Source organism: Anser brachyrhynchus, assembly GCF_964034855.1.
Source record: "Anser brachyrhynchus genome assembly, chromosome: 1".
NCBI classification, from domain to species: Eukaryota; Metazoa; Chordata; class Aves; order Anseriformes; family Anatidae; genus Anser; species Anser brachyrhynchus.
In genome coordinates, this window is record NC_137694.1 from 133,982,321 (window position 1) to 134,004,491 (window position 22,171).

General features: G+C 38.4%; 1 protein-coding gene and 1 long non-coding RNA gene across 11 annotated transcripts in view; one reads left to right on the forward strand and one right to left on the reverse strand.

Annotated features, from left to right (window-relative positions):
- LOC308195520 overlaps window positions 1–22,166 on the reverse strand; it is a 33,660-nt gene extending 11,494 nt beyond the window's left edge. The window contains exon 1 of the long non-coding RNA XR_013951586.1: window positions 151–22,166. This is a non-coding gene — a long non-coding RNA (uncharacterized lncRNA). The remainder of the gene's footprint in view (window positions 1–150) is intronic.
- MID1 (midline 1) overlaps window positions 1–22,171 on the forward strand; it is a 251,404-nt gene that overhangs the window by 174,228 nt on the left and 55,005 nt on the right. The gene's annotated exons all lie outside the window — the stretch shown is intronic.

Consider the following 22,171-nt stretch of genomic DNA (forward strand, 5'->3'; position numbering starts at 1 on the left):
CTTTTGTTCCTCAAGTCACGTGGGCTTCCTTTGTCAACAGCTGTAACTGTTTCCTTGTCATCCCTCCATGTGTCTATTTCTCCCTTTAAAACTCTCCATAAGGGAATATTTATCCATAAAATTTATTTTTAATATTTTTGACACTCTGACCTTTAATGACATTTGTGGGACTTGACAGGTTCTCTCTGAGAGCTGTAGCTCAGCATCCTGTACACTTAAGCAGTACTCCTCAGCAGCTTGCTTGATTTTACTGCATTGCAGTTGAGACAAGTCAGGAACAAGCTCAGAAGGGGAAGCAGCTTGGTGAGAAACAAATGCAGCATGAAACAAAAATAAAAATCTCTGGGGTATGGAGAAAATCAGCCAGTTGCCTCTGTGCTACCAGTTTCCAAATACAAATTCATTTCTCACATTTTGTCCCATTAGCTAGAACAAAGCTTGGTAATTCAGGGCAAGATCACTTCAGCCTCTAAACTTCCTAGGCAATGAAGTCTGTATTCTTGTTGGTTCAGAATATGAGCCATATATCAAGGAATTCAGAAATAACACTATTCAAATGTGGTAATAAAAATTCTTTTTTAACACAAGATGTTTCCTTGTAGTCTTTAGGTATTTTTGGGTGTGGACTAGATTTTTGTTTTACATTTACACAGTACCTGGTTCTTCTGTGTGACAGGATTCTGCTACAAAAGACACACACACACACACAAAGCACTGTATGTCTCTTCACTTGCTTAAAAACTGATTGCTTTATTGTAGGTATTTCACAACTACTGACTAATTCACTTTTAACCTCAGATGTGCAATATGCTAAATATTAGAAAAATGCAGGGAAAAATAAATGTTTTGTTGTTGTTGTTGTTTAAACATCTGCAAAATTTACATATAGAGTTCATAAATTAGTTTAATTTTGATCAACTATCACATGTAATTATTCAGTTGGTCACCTATGGGTTACAGTCAATAATCATTATATAAGTTTTAGACTAAATTCTCTAACATTTAAACAAAGTAGTATTTGAGTAAGTGTCCCTGGAAGAAATTTTTTAGTGCTTGGCTCTGCTTTTCATTACTCCAAATTTCTTTTAACTTCACAATTATTCACTAGTGATATTTTATTTGCAGATAAAAGCCTTATGCACTAAAGGAAGGGGAGAGGTTTCTAGCAGGCTCATAATTCAATATTTGACTTTTCCTCTCTGTTAATAATTAGTACATTAACTGATTCTCTGAATATTGATTGTGTGTGTGTGCTTATTTTTGAATAGCTGGAAGTCGCACAACACGTGGCAGAAGTGGCATTGTTCAGATAGGTCCCTAGTGCTGGGTAACTGTCTGCATAATTACAGCATTGATGCCCCTTGCCTTGCCTTGCCTTTCCTTGCCTTGCCTTCTTGCGTGACAGTGGGAAGTGCAAGCAGAGCCATTGAGGAGGCACATAATTCTTAAATGGGCCTTGTCAACACAGCCAACATCATGCTGAAGTAAAGATTACAGTAGTCTTCATGTTTATTGTGCTTGTAACCCTTTTATCTAATCGGTCCCAATCAGGCTGCAGTACAGTTGACTGTTGCACGCACAGAATTAACTTCTATCCCTACACAAGCTGTCAGAATATTTGTATCAGCTGCATATAAAAATACAGCAAAAGTTGTGGGCTTTCCCAGTTGACACCTAACACACAGAAAGCACACAGCTGCTAGTGAAAGGGCCTGCACCACTGAGAGAGGCAGGGAGAGGTCAGGGGAATGTGCCAATTGTATCCTGGGATCACATTAAAAAAAGAAAAAAAATAGTGTGGCCAGCAGGTCAAGGGAGATTAGTCTCCACCTCTGCATTCATGAGACCCCACCTGGAGTACCACATCCAGTTCTGGGGCCTCCTCAGCGTTGCAGACCCTATCCTGACCATTGCAAAAAAAAGCACGATTCCCAGTCTCATAGTTTCACTGTTCCCTCGCGCTTTCTGTAGCAACTCTTATCCGACTCTCTTCTGATTAGTCTGTAATGCCGTTGGTGTGTAAGCAGGCTACACGGCTACATGTTTGTAAAGGGCCTAAAAAGGCAGAGGTGCTGCCACTACACAAGGTATGGCAAGTGGCAGCTTCACAAGTGGCAGCTGTGGAAGCCCCTGGGCACTGCTCTCAGCCCAGTTTGTCCTCGCCTCATTAAATACTGTGAGGCTAGTATTTCTTTTTTTCCTTCATAGATGAAGGAACTGAAACACACAGTGATGTCAAGTGGCAAAGGCCAGGGAATAAACATCACTACTGGGAATAAAAGTCAAGAGAAAATGCATGTGAAAACTTCTTCTGTAGTTTGTTTCCTACCAGCCTATGCTCACAATAATGCAACTCTCATAACCCTTTTTTTTTTTTTTTTTAATTTGCCAGATGCTATCTGTTAGGAATACTTTTTCCTTAGACAAATGCTCAAGAAATTAACAAAGGTAACAGCAACCTGCTAGTTTAAAAAGTGTGCTACTGTGCACTGTAGCTATATGCTATTTCCAGAATTTCTTAAAGAAATGGAAAATCGTGGGTTGGTTTTTTTCTTCTTCTTCTTCTTCTTTTTTTTCTTTTTTTTTTTTTCATGAAGGAATTGGGATTTGCTGGGATATCTATGTTGCTTATGTCAAACACATGAATTTTATACTAAAAGCAGTTTTTTCTTCCAGACAGTTACTTATCCCTTGAATAAATAACCAGTACCTAACAGTGTAAGAGCAACTGAGCAACGAATAAAAGCATTGGGGAAGAACATCTCACCTTTTTTATATGGTAGGCTTTGGATGAATACTAAAATAACTCTAAACTAGCTGGTGGAGTCAGGCTGCGGCTTTCCTAAGTGGTCTCAACTTGTACCTGCATGTAACGAATAGACAGATTTAGTAACAGCATTCTTAGCACCAAGAAACCTTTTTTCATTGTGCAACAATTTTACCAGATTTGGCCCCATTGCCAGATAAAAGGAAATAGGCTTTTGATATAGAAGGTGGCTAAAGAGAATGTATTTTCAGCAGTTCAGAATGGACACTGCATATAGGAGTCTATTATTATTATTATTTTTTAACACAAGAGCACATTTCCAGAGGCAATCATTGTACTATTTATGTTTGTTTGTTTGTTTGTTTGTTTTTTCTCCTTACTCTGCATACAAGCAGAATTTCCAAGGTTACAAAAAAGAGTTGTAAGAAACAAAACAGAATGTTGCCTCTACTGGTTTCATTTATATGATTCTGTTGTAATATGTGATTGGATTTCTGCTTGCAGATGGAAATACTTGGTGAACGGGAAAGTAGACCTGATATCATAGGATCATTTGAGTATTATGAAAATACTGTCTGGAGATGAGTTTTTTTCTCTGTCAATACAAGTCCACACAAAGGCCATTATTAAGCTTGCAAAATTATTCATCTAGAAGCCTCCCCCTTTGAGGGAGTCTAATCTCTAATTCCCGTCTTTTTCCAATAAACTCAGTCATCCCCCTTCTTGACACTCAGTCTCCTTGCCTGCTCAGATACTTTCACAGTTGTATATCCTCAGCATCCCTGTCCCAGGAGTAACATCTCCCTGGTTTTACACCCACATATATTCTGAACCTTTTCCTTTGATTCTGCACCTTCTTGGATCTCCATGGATCCTCATTTGTCTTCAGTTGGACCCCTCTCCCACACACCACTGTTCTGTTCTCCACCCAGATCTCTTGTCCCAGTATCTCTGTCCTCCATGGCTTTACTTTCCCAGTCCCAGCTATTGCCCCACCACAGTAATTCCCATTTGCAGATTGTCTTCTGACTAGTGTCAGCCTTCCCCTGGTCCATCTTTGGCGATAATTGTATCTCTACTCACCTTAACGTTCAATCACCTCTAGCCCTTTCTCATTCTTGTATCTACCTTTATCTTGTATCCAATATCTACCCTGCTATTTTACCCTCTCACTCTTTTCTGGCTGTACTTTCAGGGGGGCTTCCAGGTTACCTGGCTCTCAGTTTCGGTATCTCTTTCCAAATAATGACTCATTTCTTGCTCCCTTTTTCCAGTTGTTCATCCCCTTTTCTTCCCATCATGCTATTCCAGCCTAGTCTCACCAGGAACACATTTTATCCATTGCTAGCCTACCAGATCCCATGCGTTTGTTGAACTTTCTGTCTCTGACCAAACTATGACGCTTGCTTCATTTTAACAGTTTCCTTCTCTGCTGGAACGGGTGATTATGGGGAGGAGAACTGAGGATGCCAGAGAAGCAAGCTCTTTGCCATTAGATCTGGAATATGACCATGCCATAGGTCATCAGATGGGAGAAATCATTACCAGGATATTATAATTTGGTTCTAGTAGCCCTGAACTGTACTGTGATGGTGCACATACCATCTGTCAGCTGGGAGTCTGGAACTTGACTACCATTGACAATCTGTAGAGATTTTAGTTTCAAAACTGAGATATACATTTTTTAATTTTTTGTCAGGTTTAGCCTGAATTTTGGGGGACTGGTAGCAAAGGACAAATATATCTGACATGTATATGGCACAGAAACCTCTCCTGCCAAATTTAAGTCCAGATTTAAGGCACTGAAGTGGCATTGTAAGACTTTTTATCATAGACCAACAGCATATTTCCTCTACCTTAATTTGTGAGATTAGCTGGTGGTTTTGGCTCACATTTTCAAAAGAATAAAAATTAAATAAAATCATGCCAAGGAAACACTGTTTGACATTGCTGTATGTGAAAACAAAATGCAATAATGGGAAATGTCAAATGTCCATAATCATAGGTGAAACTACCCTAAACCCCTATTCATATGAGTAATAGCTTTGAGAACTCTGAAATATGTTCTAGGTAGTCAAGGATAAATGATGACCCAAGCTATATCTCTGGAAATCCTCTCATTCTTCTTCAAGAAGAATTCAACTGACTCAACTGGTTCAACTGATGGCTGAAGTTAGCCCTTTGTGTTTAGCAAAACTACTACTTTTTAAAGCTTGCTGCAGGTAGATGCTATAAATTCACAGATTTCTGAGGCCAGACATGACCACTGTGATTACAGAATCAGACCTTTTGTGCAGCAGAGACTGCGAATTTTTGCATATTAGTTCTTTTATTTTAACTAAAACCTACTGTTGAACAAGAAGCTATCTGTTAGTGTACACCACATATCAATATGCGTATATTTAGGGGGGCTATTTCCTGGGTTGTATTCCAGAGAAGAAGTTGAGCCTAATGGCCATGATGACATGACTGTATCTTAATGGGAACACCACTGGCAAAACATTGCAATTAACAGAGGATGTACTGAGCTGAAATAAATGGTTTTAAGTGATGATCAGCCTGGTGTGAAATTATAAACTCCATTGTTAGTATCGAAATGTCTAATTACAGCTTGGATATAGAATAGTACTCAACTTTTAAAATCTATGGGACTAAACTGAAAATGCTTTCAGCTTTTTGCAAAACCTCCAGGGACAAATGAAAAGTGTAATTTTTAGCTTGCATTTTTGATTTAATTGGTGCATTATTTCAGTACAAAGTATTATATAGTATTTCTTTCCTCTTTCTCCAGTCTTTTCTTTAATTTAGTTTTCACAGGATGTCCTAATTAGAAGAACCATTCTATATACCCTAAAAAGAATTAAGGTTTTCACTTCAGCTAAGTGGCATTTTTTGACTGTGCGAAATAATAATTATTATTATTACTATCATTATTATTATTTAAGGGGAAAGAGAAAAACAGGGCTGCCAATCTATTCAGGAAAAAATGGGAAATAGGAAAAATATTTACATAAGGATTTATAATTCATTTAGATTACTTTTCTTTACTCATTTCTAAGTTCTCTTAATTTAATTTGTATTTCTGTGTAAAGCAACCCATACATATTTTAAGGCTTTTTCTTCTTTTTGCCCTACAGCTTTCATATCAAGCAAACAAATGTTAAAAGCACACTTGAATCTGTTCTCTCCATTGACGGGTTTTAAAATTAAAGCTCTTTGAAAATTTCATTTCATGCAGCCCGGGAGCGCTAAGTAACAACTGTCTGGTACCACATGCTGACAGACCAAGTCTTAAAAAAAAGGTGACAATTTTTCTACCTTTGCTTAGAGTGCCCAAACAAGGTTGAGTGGAGAGGAAAAAAAAAAAAACAAACCAAACCAACCAAACAACCAATCAAACAAACAAAAAACAGATTTTTCTTTTTAGTAGAGTAATGAGAGATACTCAGTGAAAGCTGAAGATGCCTTTGAGTTTCAGTTCTGTGTTATTTACTATTTCTCAAGATTGCCCTGAAAGCTGAGATGACGCCCTTAATAAATTACAATTTATTTCTTTGTGGCAGATTCCCAGTGAAGTAGTAAAGGTGAGATGTTTCTGTAATTGTACACTATCCAGAAAATATATTATTCACTGAAACTTGATACACGCTTTAAGATATGAATTCAGTGGACAGATTTATTGAGGTTAATAGAACAAGCTATGTAGCTGTATTATATACTTACGTTTTATAACGTGTGTTAAATAGTTTAATCATGTATAAAACAAGTTGGCACCTATGTACTATAATGATGGGCATATTAGGCATATCTAATAAAGCTTACAAGCTTATCAAAATCTTAAAAGCTGATTTTCCTGAAATCTGTCTCTTTGAATATTTAAAACAAAATCTTAATTTCATACATATTTATTAGTTCCTTGTACTTTTATAAAACTTATATTAGCATATTTCACATTTTGATATTACAGATCTTGTAGCTCTGGTAAAAGATAAAATAGTACATAAGAAAGCTTCTAAATAATACACCTTAGTAAGTTCCTTTTATAAACATGAGTTAAGGCTCAGTTATCTAAAAAACGTGCGTACTTTCACATTTTCTGTAAAATTTATGATTTATGAAGATGAATATCTTGATGGCTGAACTATAGAATAATTTAGGTTGGAAGAGACCTCTGAAGGTCATCTTGTTGAATGTCATGCACAATGAGGACAGGTTGATCGAGGACTATGTATTTGTAATATCTTCAAGGACAGGGCCTCACAGCCTCTCTATGCAACCTGTTACAGCATTTGACCACTTCAAGATTGTAACAAGCCACACTTGCAGTGAGGGTACATAATCAGCTTGTTGTCCACCAGGATCCCCAGGCCTGTTCTACAAACTTCAGGGTGAACAGCTCTTTTATCAAATACACTGTTTCCTTAAAGAAAATCTCCATATTGTGGTGTCACATGCATTGCTTCTATGATGATTATCTTTCATTCAATTTGATTTCAGTGCAAGTTGTTTGGCACTGAGCCTCAGAAGCATTCTAAATGTTAAAATTTCATTTCTACCTAAGACATCTCTGAAGTTACCTGCGGAGAACTCTGCAAAATTAAACAAACCAGACTTCTATTTAGTTTGAAAAGCTTCCAATAGCTAAAGTCATATACCGGAGACATACTGCAGTGCATGTTTTGTGAAAGCCTTCAAGATCTGGACAGACCCAACAGGAATTAGTGAAACTTCTCTTTTCAGATGTGCCATTTCAAAATAATACTGAACAGCAAGAAAGCAGTTCTTCATAAAATGTCTCTAGGTGCTAGTTTTAGCACTGTGAATTGGGAATGTTTATTCAGTAAGTTTTCATTTTGCTCATATATCAATGAACTGTGAAGAGGGCAAAATAATTCTTTTATGTTGAACTTAGACATGTTTGGGTCATTACTTTTGTTGTCATTAGTAGTCATGCATATGTGGTTTCATGCAAAAGTTTGATATCAAAGTTACCTGTACTACTCTGACAACAAAGTAATAATTAATCAGTATCTTGAGCATTTTACAAGCTTGAGAATTGGACCCACTTAAACCTAATGACATTCAATAATTGTAACTGCAAGGTGCTGCGCCTGGGTTGGGGCAATCCTAGGCATGAGTACAGACTGGGAGAAGAACTCCTTGAGAGCAGCCCTGAGGAGAAAAACTTGGGAGTTCTAGTGGACAAAAAGCTTGACCTGAGTCAGCAGTGCACAGTTGAAGCCCAGAAGGCCAACTGCATCCTGGGCTGCATCACCGGAGTGGCTAGCAGGGCAAGGGAGAGGATTGTCCCTCTCTGCTCTGCCTTTGTGAGGCCCCACCTGGACTGCTGCATCCAGATCTTGGGCCCTCAGCACAAGAAGGATGTGAAGTGGTTAGAGCAGATACCGTGGAAGGCCACGAAGATCAGAGGGCTGGAGCACCTCTCCTATGAAGAAAGGCTGAGACAGCCGGGGCTGTTCAGCCTGAGGAAAAGAAAGGTCCGGGGTAACCTCATTGCAGCTTCTCAGTATTTAAAAGGGGTTTATGAAATGACCTGACATAGCAGATGGCATCCCTGCCCATGGCAAGGGGATTGGAACTGGGTGATCTTTAAGGTCCCTTCCAACCCGAGCCATTCTGTGATTCTATGATGATGATCTTGAGTGCCCAGATTACTTGTCAATATAAGCACATGTTACTGGCACATGGTGTCTGTAACAAGAGGAATGAAGAATCTCATTCAAAGCCTACTGACTCATTAGAAAAACTAGTACAGTCTTCAGTGGGTTTTGGACTAAAGGCATTTGATTTTAGGGAAATTCTATAATCTTTAAAATAAAAATCACAATGTTTCTCTTTCCTAAAAGAAACTGAAAGTCATAAAGTACAAAACATGAAGTATTACTAGTTTTCTCTATTAGGAAAACTGTTTTTATCAAATTTGATTTAATCACTTAAATGACTAACTCAAGGGGCTTTAAGACCTCATAGATTTGGTGTATCACTCATTTCTTTCAGTTGAAGTTACATGGTTACAATGGAAACAAATATATTGCATGATTTGAGTTGATGTTAGTTTGGGGAACAAATGCATTATTACAAAAACAAAAATCCACTGAGATATTGAAATACAAAGTAGAATAAGATCCTTATTAATTAACAAATCCTGGGTAAAAGCTAGTTTTAAACACGTAAGTATGTAGAATAGGAAGCACTGGCAGAAACAAATGCGGAAAAAAAAGCAAGTTAATGGAGTTGTCATTTCAATATTCAGTAATATTATCTAGAATATGCAGTTTTCCCAAACGTAATTCCCATATCCTGCATGAACAGCTACAACAAAGTGAAAGGCTTACTGACGCCAACTTGCTTTCCTGTCACCATGTAACTGTAAAATATATGTACTTACAGAAACAGTGGAGCAATTGGGAAAATAGAGCTGCTCTTGACATCAGTTATGTCTGCAATGTATGGCATAGTCCTGCTGGCACCCCCTTGGCTATTTGCACAATTATTTTCTTGGTCATCTCACAGAATTGCGTGCAATTTATGCCCAGGGCAAACAGGTGTTTGTGCAGAAAAGAGGAATCTAAGCCTCTCCATCTGGGAGAGCCTGATGCCCTGAGGTTTGACAAGTGTTGCAAGGCTTTCCTTTCCAAACTCCTGGAGATAAAGGAAAGAGTGGACCAGGACAGCAGGAAGTAGATAGATGGTGGTTTTCCTTTCCCTTGCGTAGCTACATTTGGTTGTTACATGTGTGGTGGTTTTACTCAGGTGGGCAGCCAAGCTCCACCACAACCGTTTTTTCACTCCCCCTCCTCAAATGGAAAGGGGGAGAAAATATGATGAAAAGGCCTCAAGGTTTGAGATAAGGACAGGGAGAATGCTCAACAATTATTGTGATGGGCAAAACAGACTCAGCATAGGGAGATAGTAAAATTTATTGCCTATTACTAATAAGCTAGAGATATGAGAAACAAAGGAAAGAATCTAAAAACACCTTTCCCCCATCCACCCTCTTCCGCCTCCTCCCCCCAAGCAGCACAGGGGAATGGGGAATGGGGCTGCAGTCAGTCCCTGACGCTTCATCTCCACCGCTCCTTCACGGTCACTCTGCCCCTGCTCCCCGTGGGGTCCCTCCCACGGGATGCCGTCCTGCCCGAACTGAGCCTGCGGGGGCTGCCCACAGGCAGCAGCTCTTCAAGAACTGCTCCCACACGGCTCCGTACCACGGGGTCCATCCATCCCCCAGGAGCAAACCGCTCCAGCACGGGTCCCCCACGGGCGGCAGCTCCCCCCAGACCCCCTGCTCCTGCGTGGGCTCCTCTCCACGGGCTGCAGCTCCGGCCCGGGGCCTGCTCCTGCGGGGGCTCTCCATGGGCCGCAGCCTCCTCCAGGCCACATCCACCTGCTCCACCGGGGGCTCCTCCACGGGCTGCAGCGTGGAGATCTGCTCCGTGTGGGACCCATGGGCTGCAGGGGGACAGCCTGCTCCACCAGGGGCCTCTCCACAGCCCGCAGGGGAACTGCTGCTGCCTGCCTGGAGCACCTCCTGCCCTCCTGCTGCACTCACCTGGGGGGCTGCAGGGCTGCTTCTCACTCCTCACTCTCCCAGCTGCTGTTGTGCCGCAGTTTTGGTTTTTTTGTTTGTTTGTTTGTTTGTTTTGTTTTTCCTTTCTTAAATATGCTCTCCCAGAGGCACAAACAACATTGCTTCTGGCTCGGCTCTGTGCAGCGGCGGGTCCCTTTGGAGCCTGCTGAAACTGGCCCTTATCTAACATGGGGCAGCTTCTGGATACTTGTCACAGAAGCCACCGCTGCAGCTCCCTGCTACCAAAACCTTGCCACATAAACCCACTACAACATGACCCTATAGTGTTCCAAAGAAGGAATGAGTTGCATAGTTGAAATCAGCTCAAACTGGGCAAATCAGCTCAAAATACAGGCACAGAGTTCAGTGAGCTAGAATAAGAGCCCAGGGTAATCTGTAGCTTGATTTCACTCTAGAATTTGCTAATACACACACATATCCATGGGTACACATGCACACGCACATGGAGGCACACTTAAATCAATGCTTTGATTATAGATACAGCTATTTTAACTAATAAAAATGCTTAATACAGAATAAAGTGAAAAAAAAAAAAAAGTATATTTTCATGGGATGTTCTAAAAACTGTTGAGTGTACAAAATGAGGCTCAACACTAAATTAGTGTTGTGAGACCTCAAATGCTATTGCTACTCATGCATAGAAACATCAGAGAACACTTTGTACACATTCTACATCTTCACATTGCACTTGTTTTGCATATCACAGTGCATGTATGAATGCCTATATAAGTGCATGCTTGTTTGTGCATGTTTTATATAGTTAAAGAGAAAGTGCTTCTCACGAAGACTGTAGTCCTGTCTCTCACAAAGAACAGATAAACAAAATACATACAAAACTAAAGTATTGTACTGGGTGAATCAAGTCCATGTCTTCTCTCCCAAGAAAACTTTGTCTGAGATCAAAATCTAAATTAGTTAAATAAAGGCTCCAAATAAATATTTCCATAGGCTTCACAGTTTTTATAAGTTCCCAAAGTACTATGAAAAGCATACTTACATAATCAACTGTGGCTCGTGTTTTCAGTGGAAAAAGTTTGCCAGCCTTGATAATATGGAAAACTTCAAAGGCTGCGATAAATCAAATGAATAATTTGTCTGGAGGAAGTCTGCATAAATTGGTCACATTATCTAAATGTGTCAAATGAAATCTTAAGATCACTCCCTCTCTTTCTCCAGTAATAATTGGATTTGTACGTCTCTAAATTGCTAGTCTTTCACCATAATGGAGGGGCATGTATTTTTCACTGCCCGAATGCCTGTCATGGTAAATGGTTACAGAAGAGTGGCCAAAGATACATGGGAGGATTCAGGCAGGCTGGTTCTCCATTTTCCAACTCTTAGCCTACCCGATGTGAAGATGATGAGGAGACCATGTAAGAACAGCTCACTTCTGCATCCCTAATTTAGAAAAGCTGGACTGGGTAAGATGAAAGGGGCTAAAATTCTATGTAAATTGTTCAAAGATAAATTAGAAGGCTTCATTAGTCACGCGATTTCCTCTAGGGGACCATCATTTTTGAAGGAAGAAGAGGTAACAGAAAAATGGCTTTTTAAAATTATCTTGATTTTTCTTAAGTTTTTAAGGTTTTAAAGAAGAGTTTGGTTATACATATCTCTTGCTGCTCTTCTAGAAAAGCAATGGTGGAAACAGATGTTTATTCTCTGTTATTCATGAGTATTTTGTTCTTAATTGAGCATTTATGAAATTCAAGGCTATATATGTACTTGAAAATTGCCTTGGTTCTCTATGCATGAAATGCTCTCATTTCTGAAGCCAAATTTACTAACGCAAATTTGGATGTTTAATATTCTAACGAAGACCAAAGAGAAAGTATCTTTTCCTTATTCTATTACAAAAATGTTCAAAGTCTCTTGCTATTAGCACATGTGGCTCTCTTATTTATTCTTCTAATTCACTTACGAAAGGAACATGTAGATCTTTCCTGAGGGTTCTAGCTTTCAGCTGAGAATCTGAAATGTGAAGAGAACAAAGAAAGGAAAATTCCAACTCAGAAGCTGCAGTGCAAAATAAAATGTTACAAATGAAAAAAGTGATACATGAGCATGCCCTTGCATAGTCTTGAGTGTGAATTCTTACAGGTGCGCATGTTTGGGTTTCTGTTCACACTTTTTTACTAAAAATCTCCTTTGATTTCATATGGTGTAATCTAGCTTCTTGACAACCTACAGCAGAATTTTTAATTTTTAATATAATGTTTTAAATGTCTTAAATGACCAAAGTTCTGTGATACTACCTGGAAAGTGTTGTCCCAGTCCACTAATTCTTACTGAGAGGAAGTTTTACCTTGTATATGCTTTTGAGCTGTATGTAAACTGAATCAAAAAGTTGAAAATAATATCTGAAATATAATGACAGTACCTCAAATATTGACAAAGTAGAACTGGCTTGAGTTACATTAATGGTTTGGTATGCTACAAATGATTTACTATCATAAGAACATAGTAAAAAGAAACTATGAAAATATATGGTCCACAACCTTGCAATCATGCCTTCCTCAGTTAAAATTCACTACTTTGAAGTATTCCATTGCAATTGTTCATATTAGAATGAGCAATTTGTTAGTTCATACTAATTAATTAGTTCATATTAGTAAAATGAAGCACATCTGTTACTATTTGCAATGCTGAAATAAGTGAATTGTGCAAATCTATGCCTCCAGATAGGATATTTGCTTTTGGTTTGCTGATTATTTTTTTTAAACTTTAAATATATATTGTCAAAGGCTGTTAAATAAAAATCTGTCTTTGAATTGTTGGCCCCTCAAATGATAGTTTGATTAACATTGAATTGATTATTTCATTTTAATCTGAATGAATGTGCAGTCCAATAAGGATCGAAAAGTAATATCTTAGGAGGGGAAGCAGAGGAATTATTTACTTGGGGACTTCCCTGACTGTAGCATGCACCTCTCAGCCCCAGGCTACTTCCATGAGCATCTGAGTTACTTTCAGTCCTTCCACCCAGAAATTCTTGGCACTGTGCACAGTTGGCAAAGCAGGAGCCAGCAACTGGGTTCAACTCAGGTTCATGAAATCTAGCAGGAGGTGAGGGTGCATCATTACAGAAGCTGGGCAGGCCACAGCATGGCCAAAGCAACAGGGGCAAAATAAGTACATGTTTTGGAGTAAGAGTGGTGAGGGAGATGAGGCTGTCTGGGAATAGTTTTGGGTCCGCTGTTGAGGTAAGGGGAGAAAACGCTTAGTGTTTTACGTTAAATGAGAGAGGATATATTTCTGCCTGCTATTTTCTTTGTATGCTTTATTTTCATAAATCAGTTGGAAATATGAGGCAAAATGGAATGCTATTTTTGTCATAGCTATTTTTCCAGTGCATTGATATTTAAATCATACTGACACCTGAACCTGGTTTTCCAACAAAAAGCTCCTGTGGTTTTGTTTGTTTGTTTGTTTTATTTTGTTTTGTGTGTGTATGGTGTTTTTTTGTTTGTTTGTTTTTGTGGTCAGTGGATTTGAAATCTGGAGATGATATTTGATGAAGTATTGGAAATAAGAGTTAAACAAGTAAGAAAATAAACTTCACCAGAGTACAAAAGAAACATGAAACAAAATCTGATTCCAAATCATGATTTTTACTCTGCACTTTATACTCACTACTTGATTTAAAATCAGCTCACCACCGTCACATTTTACGTTTTAATAAGTTCCTTCCAGAGGAATACAATTGTACTAAGATTATTTAACATTATTCTTTGTTTTTATCCATAGCAACTTATAAAAATCCAAGACTTAAATATAATAACAAATCTGTAGCTGCAATATGAATCAAAGATTATTTCCCTGACTCCTAAATTAAAGATCTGGTGCTTGGTCAAAAGTTCTGAACAGAATAATGTTGATAAATTATTTTACCAGCCCAGATTGGCAAGTATTATGGAAGACTCTTTAAACCTTCTTTTCAAAGAAGTAGTTAAGCCTGTGTCTAAACTTTAAACGTGTGAGTAACTCAAGTTCACCACACTAAATTCTTTCAGGGCATTTACTCAATATAGTATAGTATTTTAGTATACTGTCTAGGAAATAGGATAAATGAGAAGAAAACGGAGAGATTTACACTTTTGTGTAGATCTAGCTCTAACTGTAGGCAGCAAAGTGAAGAGCTTGTGCCAGAATGAGCATTAAACTGGAAGGATGCCAACCTTTTTATTGCGAGTAACCTACTGCAGCTGGGGCCTATTCCACTGGAAGGCAAAGACTGAGCCACCAATGACTTCAGTGGCACAGAACCAGCGTGCAGCAGAATGGAAGAACTAAGTCATGGTGTAATTCTTGGCAAAATCCTGGATAGTTTTTAAGAAGAAAAAATACTATTAAACATAACGGTAAATGGTTCTTTTCTTAGTATGATACACCCTAAGTCAGAGTTGGGTCTTTCTGGCTGACCATTTGGTTGCCACTTGCCTGATGTACCATGACATTGAACAGTGGGATGGATTTCCATTTTCCCAAAGAAGTGCTGCGCTTTGCCTTTACTTGGGCTTTCCAACAGTGACAATATGGTTCCAAACCAGCAGCCAGAGCAACAGATGGGAACAGAGATACCTGTTTCCCCTCTGTAGAGGAATTGCACAGAAATTGACTCCCATTTCTTTAATAAATCCCTTCAGGTGGTCTGCTCAGCCAAAGTTCTGCATGCTGCACCAGTAGCAGACAAAACTAGTGTGTGCCCCAGGCATCCCAGCCCTTCCAGCCATGCGAGGAGACGGAGTTCTAATACCTTCAAGAAGGCAATTTACAGAGGTCCTACAAAGTGATGTTTGCCATGCTGAGAAATATACACAAATACAGGTGGCTGCAGCTCCCTCAAATGGCAGCTTTGTCACAAGCCAGCAGAAAGAGCTGAATGAGGTTTATGATAGCTCCACAGGTCTACTACCTAACACAGACCAAATCACCATGTTGACTTTCTCTACTGCTTGCCTATCCATCTGTCCTTCCTAACCTGCCAGTTTAGCTTAATACTGAACTGCTTTTTATACATACCTGGTTAGATAAAATGGAATTTTTTCAACCGCAAAATGCAGTAATGTGTATTGATTGATTAAAAACAGATTTTTTCCATAATATAACCTCTCAAATAAAATATAAACTTTCAAAAATGTTTTGGTAGACATCTGTAGAAGCCAGGATTTTAATAACACTGCATAAATTGTGGTTCTTTAGATGAACTTTTTGCTTTCTCTTCCTATAAATGTCTGTCATTAGTTATGGCAAAACTCAGAAGTTCGTTTTTTGGAATGAATACTTCCCAGATCTCGCTTGCTCAAGATTAGATTAAACGTTTCATGAGCAGGAGCTCTTGTTGAACTCCTGGGTTCAAATACGTCCCATGTCTTGGGAGTTCAGAAGCAGATGCAGCCAGGATGCTGCAGGACAGCTGTACAACCATTCAAGTTCTCCTTATCCTCCTTCATTGCATTGGATTAGCCAGTAGGGAATAAGCTAGAGAACTGTCTAGCTCTCCTCAATAAGTCTTTAATGATATGCTTTAAATGCAATCTGTCTGGTATTTGCTGTGCTCTTTTAACACTTCAGCTTCCAGTTTGACTACTGCACTGAAGAAGAAGAAAAAAAAGTCAAATATATTTGTGCCTCAAATGTATGTACAGTTTTGCACACCTTGAATAGCTCACATGTTCTTCCAGAACTGGTATAGTTTCAAATTTATTCAAATGTTTAAATGTCTTCCTTGATTCCTGATTATTATCCTAGTCCTACTTCGGTTATTTATTCATTAGAAACAGGGCTGAACTAACTCCCCAAGATCCCAGCCAAGCCAACATTTGGATATCTTATATTTTGATTGAAATGGGAATTTCTTTTTTAAAAATTGCCTATCCTAAAGTTAGTTCTGTCACTGTCTAACTCGGGACAAAGTTTTGATAAGAAGTTTGAATGCCCTGAGAAAACAAGTTGTTCTCTATGTTCTTTCCTCCTCCCCCCTCCCTTTTTTTTTGTGTACGTCCACTTCACATTATAATACAGAAAATAACTAATCAGTGTCAGTTCCATTGGCCTGTGTTCTTCGAAATCATGGTCTCTATTCCAATTATAACAGTCCTCAAGCACATACATTGTTTCTTTCCCAAACCTACTACAGCACATCAAAGGAAAACTTTTGCTATAGCATGCTATATATGGCTCTCATCCTGTCCTTTTTCCCCAGAGGCCACAGCTGTGAAATTTCTCTTATGCTCTGAAGAGGGAAGAAGAAGCAGTGAAGGAAGACTAAAGAGCATTTCAGCAAAGCAACTCATAAGGCAGAGTAGTGTAGCAGTGTACTTGAATCAAAGGCCAGAGCTGTGGCTGCAAATAGCAGGCGCCCATGTTATATTGAGGGTATAGCTTTGCAGAGAAGTGAGAGAACAATTGTAGGCTTTCCGTAGAATATTGTCCTCTCAGTTAATAAGGTTTCTGTGTGGTCAAGAATCTGAAATGCTTGGATTTCATTTACTTTTCCCAATGTTGCATTTTAAATAAGAGCTAAAAAAAAAAAAAAAAAAAAAAAAAAAAAGGCTACATTCCTATGAAATATAGCAACAGACCTGATTTAGTTAATATTGTTTAAGCCATAGTGGCTTCAAATGCAGCTATTTTTATTGCACTTTTAATAATAATAGTCCTGGACAATTAATTAACAGTGCAGTATCTCAAGGGTCTTTCCTTGTGATATACTGTAATCACTCGAGGTAAAAAGAATAGACCCCAGGAGTGTATCAACATCATAGCTGCTATTTCTTTTCACATAGAAATGTGGAGTGCAGTTGTCAAGCTCTGCACATTTGAGACTTGAGGTCAATCATTTGTATTAACTACAAATGTTACCATTCCCTGGCTTAAGAAATACAGGGTCGAGCATGTGTATCCTACGGAAGAGCAGTCATCTGTTTCAGGACAAGTACATAGAATAAAAATTGGCTTAAGTTTTTCCATGTGCACCTGGTATGCCCCTTTAAATAAAGAACACCAAAGGAAATATTAAACTCACATATACCCAAAACCTGGCTCAAAACCATGCTTAATATTCTGGCAGTTCTTCTGGAATTGATTGGCAACTTTTTTAATAGATTAGACGCAAGTCCTAGAGGCAACAGGCCTGGTTCACAGGGTACGTCACCGCAATGAGGTGGATATGTAACTGGAGCATATGCAAGTATAACTTCTTTGAGTTAGGAGGAAAAATAGTTACAGTGAAGATGTAATCGCATGGACTTTGTTAGCAACAGCATGCATATTTATGATCTACAGGGAGTCTGCATATCCTAAAGACTGATCTGCCATGTCATCACCACTCTGGTTCCCCTGCTAGCTTGACTAAAATGGAATTTGGTCGCACTTCTGCTTTGTGATGTTTTATTCCTAATCTCTCTTCTACTGTTATGTAATTGTTTGGTTTTTGGTCACACACTTTAACCAATCAAGTCTGAAAATATATAATCTCTCTCAAAGCACTCCAGTTAACAATCAAAATGCATTAACTTGAAAAAGCTCTCAAGTGGTAAATTCTAATGAATACTTATATTTAGCAGTAGCAGGAAAAAGAATACTTCTAATGAGAAAAGGAAAGTGACTTCAAATTGAATTTGAAATCTCATTGTAGTTGATAGCTGTAGCTTTCTTTTGTGACCCTTTGAGTAGACATATTTATGGAGCAGAAAAATGCCACTGAGGAATTCTCAGGGATGTTGCTCTCTGCTGTGACGTAAGTCAGGAGTACACAACTCAGCATGTTTCTTCTTTAGAAGCTTACAGTAATTTATTTTGACAGCATTTTCAACCCATATAGTAGCTTAGGACTATCTGTTTGTGCTACCTCCTATTTTAGACATGCAGTGCTTTGCGTGAGACTGTTAATTTGGCAAAGGGCATGGGTTCACATTTGGTTTTCATAGACTGATAGATTTAAAGGCCAGAAGAGACCATTATGATCATCTAGTCTGACTTCCCCCTTCAATCAGGGCATGAGCCTCACGCAATCATTACTGCAAAAAGACCAAGACTTCACTGTGAGCTAGACAGCAGCTTAAAGAAGACATCCAGTCATGAGCTGCATTCCTTTAGTTTTTAGAATTAATTTTTCCAACTTCTGATTCCAGTCCCTGGATCATATCATTTTGTAGGCATGCAGAGTCTAAATGAAACATCATCCTCAACTGTCCTTTTCAATTATGTCTGTGATTCCATCTACTTGGATTTATCCCCAGATTATAAGAATATTTATGTTGTACAGTTGTCAGACCGTGCTAAATGGACAGTAAGCATTCTCTTCACTTTGTACTGGATATTGTAAAAAACAGCTGTGAAGCACACATGAATTTTTAAGATCTCAGGCTAGGTCTGCATTGGTAAGTCGTGAAGCATTCAGCCTGACTTTTTTTTTTTTTGGCTTTTGAGAGCAGTATTTATTCACAGGGTTAACATGTATGAAACCTGCTCACAATGTACAGCAACTCTTGTCCTTCTTTTTAAAAGTCATCCCCTGAATTTCTAAGATCAGCTTTTAATAGACAAAGAAAATTGGAAAGTGAAAAAAAAAAAAAAAAAAAGATAAGGAAAGGCAGGTTAAAATGTTTCAGTAATTATGATTTAGTTAGACATTTTCCCAAAATACTGTTGTAATTCACCTGTGAGAATGGCCATAGAATATTAGGTGGGGGGAAGGAAGATGTTTTGAATAAACTTATTCTGGCACTTGTTTTCACATGTACTCATCATAATCTGGGAACACACTTTCTCCAGAATGCTGTGTGATAGCCAGAGTGGTGCAGTGGTCCATATGTGCATGGAACAGGGGAAAAAGCTAGAGAAAGATACCACCAAAAGAAAATTCAGGTAAATATACTGCAAGAGTTGATTGAATTTTAACAACCTTTAAAATTTTCAAGTTAACCCAGTTTTAAGAAATGACATTCAGTACTTGCCCTAGTGAAATTGGGAATATTGACATTCATTTAAGAAAGCATCTGCCAGTTCTTACTATTTGGTAAAGCATTAATATAAACTGATGTTCTTCAACACAATTTTAACAAAATTCTGATACTTCTTGACCCCAATCTCTTGCCTACCAAACTGCAGTGAAAAAAAATCCAAACTTTCCAGCTTGAAAATAACACTGTTTAAGAGCTCTTGAATGCCTTTTCTCTAATTTTTGTAAGGCAACTCACTAGTGTAATAGTTATCCTCTATTTTTATGACTGATAAATACAGACCACATCAAGAGACACATCTGAAACTATAATAATATATATTGGCTTATGTTTATATTCACTGGAGAGAAAAAATATTCTAAAATCTTTATCCAAGATTTAAAATAAACCTATGGGTAAATAAATTTCTGTTTCAATGCAAATTCTTATTCTTCATGTACTAATGGGCTTTGTTCAAGACAAAGGTTTTAAAATCACTTTATTCCAAATTCCATAACAGCTTTGAGAACATTTTTTCTTCAGAGTATGTATTGGCCCTAATTGTTAACAGTGATTGTGTCAAAAAATACAGTTGAAATTAGGCAATCTAGAGTATACAGTTGTCATCTTACATCTTTTGGTATAAATATATCAGAACATGCACATAATAAATACATAGGCAATAAGAAGGCACATAAATATAATTTCAAGACTACTTGCACATTTGGATCCCCTCTTTTTTTTTTTTTTTAAAGACAAAGGTTATCTGATACTGTAACTGTATATGGTATTTAGACTTTGCATGTGAGTCTCAGCTCTGCAAAGGGACATCTAACAGCATGGCAAACATGCCTTTGCAATTAAATGATTGTTCACAGTACAGCTTTTGGAAATATAAGATACAGCTCAAACTGTTCAGTAAAGAATTCCCATTCTTGTTACTCTTTGTTTTTAATGGGCTATAAAATAAATGCAATGTAGAAGGTATTTTTACAGCCAGAGTTTGTGATACATGATACGCATGGTTGGGCTGGGAAGAAAATGCCCAAATTATGTACTTCAAACACCCATCACGCTTCTCCAAAGAGTTACATACATAAAGCCATCAAAATCCTGTGATGTCTTTAATGGGACAGGACTGACTGCTCCTCCAGTGTTTACAGCTTCGGCTCTGGTAAACGCCAAAGTATGTGTGGTTCAGCAGTGAAATACTGCCAGCTTCATTCGCTTGTAGCCAAAGGCAAGAAAGAGTAAGGAGACTGCATGGCTGCAAAGGGGGAGGGCAAAGCACAAGGCATTTTGAAACTGCACGAAATAGGCAGGAGGTAACAGTGCCTAAAAACACAGAAAATACGTGCATGGAGATGGTAGGGAAGGAGGAAAATGAAAGGATGAAAAGTCAGGAGAGTTTGTGGTAGCTGAAGGGCCTTAAGTAACATAATAGCTATATCGCGGGGAAAAGCAGGAGGGTGGAGAAATGAAGTCTATTAATAAAAGATGAGCAAGGTTGAAATTAAGAAGAGTTCTGCAGGGGCATTACAGGCTTTATGAGGAGGGCCCATTTCTGGTATTCTTGTTCAGCACCTCCTAGATCACTTCAGTGGGTACTGATGGAGGATAACATACAATTAAAAGGCAGAGATTGTCAGCCTGTCAGGAATACTAAGCAAGGGACTAGTCTCACATACTTAAACAGGTGAATAACTATGAGGAAAAGCTTCTAATATGAGCTGTCCTCAGGATTTTCAATATGAAATATACATATCCAAAGTTACTGAAATGTATGAATGTTTACAGTCAGGACTCTTTTTAATGGACTGTATTTTTTTATTCTTTTCTATTTACTCAAGTTATACTTAGAAATTATTCTGTCTTTGTGGAAACTTTGCATGTTATGCTTCCAGAAGGTGGACTTTTATGTAAACCAGCAGCTATCATGGGATCTATGCTAAAAAGCAAGGAGCTGGTAGTTGCAAGTCCCACGGTGCATTGCATGGTCCCAGTCCCAGAGCAGCCAGATCAGGGAGCAGGTCACAGCCACCACAGACCACATCTTCCTTATGCACTTGGATTTCCTTCCTGCGGGTAGGGTGGGGAGGGAGGAGGCTGAATCATTTGTTTCTGGATCTCTGTCTCACATGAAATGGCACAGTGGCCAGGATGTGGCTTCAGATCTGGGAGGCAGAAGGCACTGCTAGCTCCCACAGCTGGGGATATTTGTTGTGGCCATAATCAGTTGATAAACACAGGCAGAAGCCACACATTGTCTCTCAAGAACAATCAGTGAGTAGATATTTTATTCTTGTGCTTAGAAATGATGGTTTTCTTTAGAATTATTTATTCAAAAATCTGACTGTACTGAAGTAGGGAAATAAATCAATTAGATCAATGCCCCGGCAGTGTGATCAATGCCCCACTACTGAGTCCTTATGAGTGTGGTCCCAAAGGGGCACATGCTGGGAGACCTCAGCAGCAGGTTGTTAAATTCAAATGTCAGACTAAGAGCATGGAACAAGGAGTCACTTTTTTCTGGTAAAGCATTTTTAACCTCCCTGACTTCTACTTACTCTGTTATTTTTTCCCCTGACTAAAACTAATTGCTTAATCTAGTTTCTAGTAGGTCCTTAGAAAGTATTTTGTGGTGAACTCTTACCACGAACATTTCAGCTTTCTTGTCTTGCCATGCTTGATTCATGGACAAAATATCTAACCATGCACATCAAAATGAATGTCATGTGTTGATACCTGTGTAATTACATAATTCAGATCCTGAAAGTACACCCATTTTTCAATTGTTCACTTAAATTTTAAATTCTTCAGAATACTAATGTGTTCTTTTCTTTCTTT